At 38.8% G+C, this 9,030-nt stretch overlaps 1 pseudogene; it reads right to left on the minus strand.

Moving 5' to 3' along the window:
• Nucleotides 1–2,715: 2,715 nt before the first annotated feature.
• LOC110042002 (perlucin-like protein) lies at nucleotides 2,716–4,867 on the minus strand (annotated as a pseudogene).
• Between the last annotated feature and the right edge of the window lie 4,163 nt (nucleotides 4,868–9,030).

Consider the following 9,030-nt stretch of genomic DNA (forward strand, 5'->3'; position numbering starts at 1 on the left):
GAACTATGTGACACAAAAAGTAATGATGTATAATGTAAATAAATATATGTAAAAAACTTTTAAATTGTCGATGATAACGAGAATCCAAGAACACTTTTTGGTACAAATACCTGCTGAAGTAAATTATACCTCAGTTAGGAATGGAAATTTAGAATCATTCATTTAAGTCTTGCAAATTCGTGATGAACTATGTACAATTTGGAATTAACAAAGCATCATAAGCTATTTTACAGGTAATAAAAACTTCATATATTGCTACCAACCACCTGTCGTAATCCTAACAGGTTTTTGAACTTAAAGAGGATTTGTACACCAAAATTATGCAATAAAAAATATAAGTCACCGTGCTCGTTTAAGAAACGAGCATTTATTTCGCTGTCGAGCTTGGGGTAAATCTCTTAGGGCCGATTTACACGGTACGACTTTGTCGCATGCGAAAAGTTTACGACAGGCGTACGACATGAATTGTTTCGTATAAATCAAACCTACAACTTGCTTACGACTATTGTGTACGTCAAAAAATGTCGTAGGACTTTAAAACATGTTTTAAAACGCTGCGACAATCGTAGCCGAAATCGATAGAAAATGACATATTTTGTGACAAATTTCTACTGAGTAGGGGACGAAGGAAAAGTTTTCTTGCTTCAAAATGGCGGACGGATTTGAAAAGTACTGAACGGATTAAAGCGAAAAACATCTCGTTAGAACGTTTTTCAAAGCGCAGGACAACTAAAATATTTGTTTACAGTTTGTTAGAACTTTCGCTCCGTAAATCCCCGTGCAAACTTTTGCACATTTAATTTTGTAAGTGAAAATGTCGTGTGCGTGTAAATGGTCCTAAGTCATGTCGTAGGCCTAGCGTAAGCTTGTCGCATTCGACAAAGTCGTACCGTGTAAAGCGGCCCTTACGTTGTGTGCGTGCACGCGTTCATGTGCGCGCGCTAATGACGCGAAAATCGTGAGCAGTAGGTATGTGGAATTAACAAATTGACGTCAGTTTTTTATGCGTCTGTCCTCTTATTGATGATAAATTGCGTCATAACATTGTCAAAATGGCTGTGGAACCACGAGCCGCAGGCGAGTGGTTCCACAGTAAACTCGCTTTTCCCGCTTTTTGATTGGCTACTTAAAAAAGTCCATAAAATCTCATTGGTTAAAAAGTTGACAGTTTGACAGCTTAAAGTTGACCTTGAAAGCTTGCATTAATTAAAATTTTATCCGTTTGTACTCTTATTGATGATAAAAATGAGCCAATCAACGCGCGAGAAATTAGACGGTTATTGTAAAATGCAATTTCGAGGAATCACCGACTAGCGCGCGAGCTCATGTTTACCACGTAATTGTCACATCAAAATGCATGACGCAATGACGAATCTTAACGTTGCGTGGCAATTTCGGTGACAAAAATCGCATCCTCGACAGTTGGTACATGCTTTTTTACTTTAGACACAGGTACATTTACTGTTTCTACAAAAGGAGAGAAACCAGATGCCAAAATGACCGCGCCAATCGTTTGTGGATACACCGTTGAGGCTACCCACATTTGGCTATGATTTTCTATACAGCTTTCTATCCTATAGATACATAAATTAACAATGACAGACTGGTTAGTCTGGATCCGCTTTGAATACTAAGACGGATGCGTGTGTCTCTGTAGTAGACCGGATGGGGCTAGCTAACCAGTCTAACCAGTCTAACCAGTCTGTCTTGGAGGAAAACCTAACTGTGGTTTACTTTTTTTATGAAAGTACAGAAATATTTGGTTCTTTTGTCAAAAACTTTTAATTATACTTAAAATACATTACTTTTAGAATAGCTTAGAATAATGTTTACAGCTGAGTCTGTATACATACTAGTTATGTAACGCTTTCGAGTGGTACACCGTGGAACATCCCAAAAGTCACTTTTATTTTCTCGGTATACACACCACCCATGACAGGATTGTGTTTCCCATGACACTGTGACAAGTGGCATATTCCATGGTAAACTAAGAGAAAGTGTTGCATATCTATTTTATACCATGTCATAGAAAACACAGTGGCCAACGCAATCAATGCGACATACACGCAGCCTCGGCGACGTGTCGGTTAAGTTTAATACCGTTGAGTATACAACGGTTTTCCTGTATTCTGATTGGCTGCATTTTCTATGGCTTTGTCAAAATTCCAGCATAGAGCTTAAAGCTCGTATAAGGTGAAAAATGTCTCGCTCGGCCTTTTTTCCAAGTAAGTACCAATTGGTACTTAATTTAAATGAATTTCACAAGACCTTAGAGACTTTTAATCTTCTAAGTTGTAAGTCTAGTTGTAAATGTGACTGCTTTCAATTTTAAATTGATTTTTTTTAAATTATTGTTTCATTAGAACTATTGAGAGATGTCTCAGGTGTAGGTTTGGTGTATATAACTTTGTAATGTTTCATTTTTTACTATTAGACTTTTATTTATAATTTTATCTGTTTGACTGATATCTAATATTTTTCCTCCTCTTTCATCGTTATCTTTGTCATGCGTTTTATACACGAGCTCCTGGCTCGGATACCGAGGGCAACCTCTTCCCACGCATGACATTAATAAATTGACTGATTGATCGATTGATTGATGATTGATTGACTGACTGACTGACTGACTGACTGACTGACTGACTGATTAATTGATTGATTCATTGATTCATTGATTCATTGATTGGTTGATTGATTGATTGATTAATTGATTGATTAGTCACCTCGCCATGACATCAACCTTTTCTGACAGAGGATAACTGGGGCTATACTCTTCTCTGCCTGTGACAAACTGCATTCCACGTCATTCCACTTTCCTGGTGCGTACCAAGCATGCATAAACACACATTTCTTACGGACCTTATTCGGTTCTCCATTTCCCCATACAGAAAACTGGCTCGTTACTGGAGTGTCATCGATCCAGTAAAACGTATTGTCAGCCTTTCGGTAAAGTCCAACCCATGCACCTCCAATTTGCACAGTTTCTTGCTTCTTTAGCAGTTCAAGTATGTAGTTGTTCTCATCTTCTGATCTGATGATAGCGAGGTCTCCTCCCAGATTCTGGCAAGTTGTTCGAGCGTCGCTCCAGTTAAGGGTCGGAGTGTCGATGACGTGGTAACATGAATTTCCGTGAAGAACTCAATCTTGCGGACAACCTAATCGGATTAAATTTAAGAAAGGGATATATTTCAGTTTAGGAATATACGCAAATTAGAGCAATTTTTATGTAACCTGGAGATGACTTCGCATCGACACAAATAAATTTCAAACTAGAAAGAAGCAATTTTATTGGCTAAGCGATCGTTCCGTAGCGAGAGACGCGCACGGCTATTGGTTGGTTTAAGAAACATGCAACGGAAAGCATACAGTAGCCATTCTCTTGGACGTCAATTCTTTTTTTATCGAGCAACAAACGCTATCTCAATATTAGGGATATTTGCTGCGGAAAACCGCTCTAAGTCAATAGTTTTGATTTTAATTCAAATGACAAACAGTGGGAAAAACAGCTTTTCAAAGTTGTACGAAAGCTGATTTTTACATTGCTTTGAGTTTCATCAGTCAATATTTCTTTATACAACTTTTCAACTATAAAATTTTGACAAAGAGCTTGTCCGCATATTTCGGAGTCAAGGTAGAAGAGCCTTATAAAACTTGTAAAAACGATAACTGACAAATTTAATTACTTTTCAACTGTAAATTATTACGGCCAAGTAATTATTACCCAATCTAATTTCACATCTGTCTCCAGTCCAAGGTGGTAGACAAGAGCATGAAAAAGTTTGCTTTTCTTTGTGTGGCAAACAAGAACCTCCATCGAAGCAGCTCGCGACCAAACAACCCTGATTGATAAAAAAAATACTTTTAAAAAGTGGGGGTGGGAGGGGTACGGGAGGCGAGAGAGGAAGGGGCGGGAAGCGAGAGTTCTAAGAGGGCAGGAAGCGGGAGAGAAATGCGAAACGCTAATTTTTTTTAATTCAACAGTGCGTTAGAATACTTTCAAAAACAAGAACCCAAAATATATTTGACTTGCATTTAACGTCTTCTCAGTCACTTCTGAGATTTCTGAGCAAACGAGCAAATGAAAATTTGCGCTTGGGCTGAAAAACAGGCTTACTTCCGGTCAAATAGTAAACCCGTTTACAGTGTTTACGTCATAGGTCATGAAATGTCTAGCGGCATTAGTGCACATGTGTCGCGTAAGCTGTTAAATTGCAAAAAGGTGAGACGAGCAGGCGATCTCAAATCAATGTCGTCCAAGACAATTTTATTAGGTCTCAGTATTTTTCGGTGAGGCAGTGAAAGGTCCGTGCATGGAAGACCTTCTTGGGAGATTGCTCCTTACGACCGTGAATCAGAACGGACCAAAGATTTCACCGCGTGGTGTAGAGATGCCTCAACTGAATGCTGCTTTAATGAGCGCGCTGGAGAGTGTGGAGTGGTTCGTTTTACGTCTCAGTTTTTTGTTTTAAACAAGTCGAAATCGATTCCAATTAGAATAGGCGGACAAACAGCTTGGGAAGCAGTCAGGAACGACTTCATCGAAAACAAAGAGAAGATTGCTTCTAAAGATTATGAATTGCACGGTAGGTGTGCTGTCCTGTTTTGTTAGCCATTGTTTAATAACTTACCACAGCAATCGTTAAGCTTAACATATATTTTGAGTTTTTCCTTGTTTCCTCGCATTCGCTAACACTGTAGATACTGTATCACACGATAACTCTCTAAAACACAACAGTACCAAATTTCTAAATTCTTAAAGATTTTGCATGTGTACATTGGCTAGAGGAAATTGCCAGTGAGTCCAGATACGCATATCTGAAATCCGCCTGGGACGTTTGGCTGCAATTCCGTCAAATCCTACTTCCATGATTTAATTGTCTGATCCTAATAAACGCCGGACTGGTTACTGGAAATCCGTATACTTTATCAGAACAAGATACAATTTAGAATTAACTTTTGAGACCGTCGTCACTGAAAACGGATTTCAGAAATATATCTGAAGAGCCGATGAAAATGGACTGAAACGGTGAAACTCAAAGAAGATAAACAAGTAGGTCAAAACTTCATTGAATTGAAACATATGGCAGTGGTAATCTTGTTAAATTATTTAAAAACAAAGGAAATGCCTAAGAATTGCGAAGCTAAATGAGTAGAATGTGTTTTGACTCTGCCAATTTACAGGGGACGGGAGCAGGACGGAAAAGGGCGGGAGGCGGGAGATAAAGGTGCGGGAAGCGGGAGAGCAGGGTACGGGAGGCGGAAGGTTCTGAGCCCCCTGTCCCCCCGCCCCCCACCCCGCACCCCCCTTCACCCTTAAGCTGCTTATAATCTCGAAATTCGAAGTATGATGAACGAGAAGATGTGGAGTTTTCTCTAGTGGAGAAAATGGCGGTAGTTTGTAATAGGAAAAATATCAACACTTTCGTACAACCCATCGCTAAGAAAAGTTGGTGGGAACTATAATCTTCTTAAGATTATAATGATCTTAAGATAATAGTGAAACGTCCGAATAACTCGCTTTATTATATGACTAAAAAAATTAGTTCATTTTGATGGGCGGAAAAGTAGGCAAATTTTTCTCGTTAATTTTTAATTTATTTTGCAGTGCAGTGCAAATAAAGACATTTGCGAGATGGTCTATAATCCGCACTTGAGCCCTGATGGTGAAACGAAATACTCGGCTCCCTAAGACAACGACATTCATCAGTGCTTGGTCAATTTCAGTCGGTGTGATCAGTTTGGTGGTAGTCGTTTATCTTCGACCACCATCGTTTAACAGATGCTGTTATTTTTCTTTTGAGAAGTTCTCGTATGAAAGTCATCTTCATTAGACTAAGTGAAAAGCTAGACAAAGCTAGCCGCTGTTGATGCACTCTAAACCCAAAATTGTCACCGGCGCCAACATGACCCAATGACTTTCAGTTCCGGTGACAGAAAATACGGCCTCGACAGTTGATACATGTTCCTTTGCTTTGCAACAATAACGTTAGTTACAATGTATTATCTTCACTAGTTGCATTTCGAGTTACATTAGCGAACTAGCTTACAAACCCTACCATTGCTTGCGATACTTACTCCACTTACAGTACTAACATAACTTACAATTTAACATGCACAACCGAAACACAACTTACAATGCTAACATTGCTTACAATTTATTAATACCTTACATTACGTACTTATTTATAATAGTGCACCGTGCTTTACGTTAAATAACATTAGTTTGATCCGTATTATCTTGGCTAGATATTAACACATAGTGCTATTTAAACAAAGAAAATTTATAAAATATGCTGTTTATCTTAATTTTCTATGTAGCAATTGCATGTACATAGCTACAATAGCTTACTTTAGATATCCGGTACATTTACTGTCAAACGATGAGAAAGGAGAGACCACAATGCGCGCCTTTTGGCTATAATTTTCTATCCAGCGTTCTATCCTATAGGTACAGGTATCAACACTAACAAACTGTTTTGGCCGGACCCGCCAGTAAATATTAGGGCGGGTGTGTGAACATCCTCGGAGACCCAGGGGCTGTTAGTCGGGACGATGCGATATTTTCGGGCGAGCGATATTTTCGGGCGAAAGTTTACTTCAAGAGCAGACAAGCCCCTGGGCACTTATTCTTACCGAACCAGTACCATCGTTGTTCGAATTCCGTCCCGCTGATTGGCCAGAAAAATCTTTTTCTGGCCAATCGGCGAGGAGATCCAGCCAGGCGACACTTCTTACACGAAGTGGTTTTCCTCATCGATCGCGGTAGATACTTGGCCCGGGAAGATTCTCGTGGAGAGTTTCAGAAAAAGAGATTCAACGAAGCCAAGGAAATCACAAGCTGTAACATGAGCGTAACGGAACAATATTGGCCGATCAATTTTCACGGCGGACTTATCGAAGGTATATCGTAAATTTATATTGCTAATGTACGCGATTTCTACTCTGTTGTTCGTGGCGCGCGAAGCTAGTCGAGTACGCAACTTTTTATATTTCTCCTCGATCGTTGAACGATTTCCAGAACTTCCCCAAAAATTTCTACGTTGTGCGAATCTCCGTTCACACGGGCCACACAACTACGTCGACTGAATGTGGGGACGATCGGCGAGCTGCACTATGGAAAGCCATAATTTTCTTATGTGATTATTTTTCTTTCGATGAACTTTTGTCTTGATGCTATGAAGTTTCATCATGGTGTACTGGAGTAGCGTTGTTATGTGGTATGGTTTTGTCATAACGTGATGAGGTTCCGTCATTACGTTGTGTGAAGTTGTCGTTATGTGATGAGGTTTCATAGTTTACGAATGAAAAGACTTCTTGAGCTTGGAGATGTTAGATCCTGGTAAATCACAATATTTTTTCTTAAGACATGCTATTTTGTCAACAGCAATTTTAATATTTCTTGCGACTAAGGGGAATACGAAAAAAAAAAAGAATGGTATCAAAATCTATCGCTACTCGCGCTATGATTGCCTGCCAGACGTCCGGTGTTAATGGCGCGTGCAAAAATGACGTAAGTGACCCTAGGAGTAAGCGAAAACCACTTCATCACTTGAAAGGCGTCAAATCACTTCGGTATACGTAGCAATAGTTTCAAACGCCATTCAAACATGTGTTCAAGCCTAGGGTAAAAAAAAACATGACAAAAAAGTTCGATAAACAACCGGTAAAAGAGCTCTAATTTACTCTTGGTTTCTTGCACCCGATACATGGCGTCAAATGAGCGCGCGCTTAAATAAAGGACATGCGCAATTCGGTTCTCGTCCAAGATTGTAAAAGCTAGTCTTTGATCGAGGATTGCTCGAAAACCTATCGCACAACTCATGATAAAGTTTTCACAGTTGATTTGTAGGGGTGAATCAAGTTTAGAGCCAAAATTTAAAAGAGAATCTGTAAGACAGATTTTGAGCAATTATTGATCCCACATTTTCTTAGTTTGCAAAAAATCTGTCGTACAGATTTTTATTTTACTTTGCATGAGTGTTAAATCAGAGCCAATTTCTTATTCCTGAAATTTTGAGGTGGGGTCATACCGGTAGATTTTGAGAAAAACGTGATTTAACCTACTAGTACCCAGTCTCTCCTTAGGTACTCGGTCGTTCATTTTAGCCATTTGTTGACGTTTAATTGTTCAAATTTCACATAGAATGGTTAAAGACTTAAGCAAACAGTAAATAGAGAAGGGGAAAATATCTTGGAACATTTTTGAAAAGAGTTAGAAGTTGGGCTGTTATATTCCATCAAAACTGTAGTAAGTCACCTTAAGGACAATGAAAATTTACTATGATATCAAGTATCCAAAACTTTATGTAAGCCTACCAAACCAGTTACACAGACTATGACTGCCATAAGATAAAAATATAACATGGTGTCATTGATAAGCATGTCAAACCAGTTACACCAACGAGATCTGCTAGAAGATAAAAATATAACACGATGTCATTGATAAACCTGTCAAACTGGTTATACGATAATGAGAATCCACCGCATTTTATTCAAGGGATCAAGACAATAACTTATGACGTCACTACCGTTAATGTATTCCTCACAAAGAAAATAATTGAATCCACAAAAAAAGACGAACCAGTCCCTCCTATACTACTAATTTTTGAGTTATTTTTTTGTAAAAAAATACCTCTTAGTCGGCGCGTCGGGTATGTTATGGACTGGTCAGTGGGTGAGTGAGTGAGTGAGTGAGAGATGTATGTATGTCACACCAATCAGACTGGATGTACTATAAACAGCCAATCAAATTTCTTGTTGTAAAGGTAAATGGTATGTGAGAAGATTTGATCCCGATAGAGTTCAGAACGGCCATATTTATTCTTCTGTAAAAGAGGAGGAAGTATTCATATATTGGGTTTACTTCGACATTTTCTGTGGGTTAGGCTGAGGATTTTAGTTAAATGAACGAGATGAGCCTTGAGGTTTGAAACAGTTCGTGAGTTAGTAGTATGCAAATGCAACGAGATATTTTTATTTTTAGTTACAAAGGTACAAAGATACTTTTGTTTTTCACGAGGAGTAAATTCA

Source organism: Orbicella faveolata, unplaced genomic scaffold (assembly GCF_042242905.1).
Source record: "Orbicella faveolata isolate gen_17 unplaced genomic scaffold, um_ofav_v1 contig_25, whole genome shotgun sequence".
NCBI lineage: Eukaryota > Metazoa > Cnidaria > Anthozoa > Scleractinia > Merulinidae > Orbicella > Orbicella faveolata.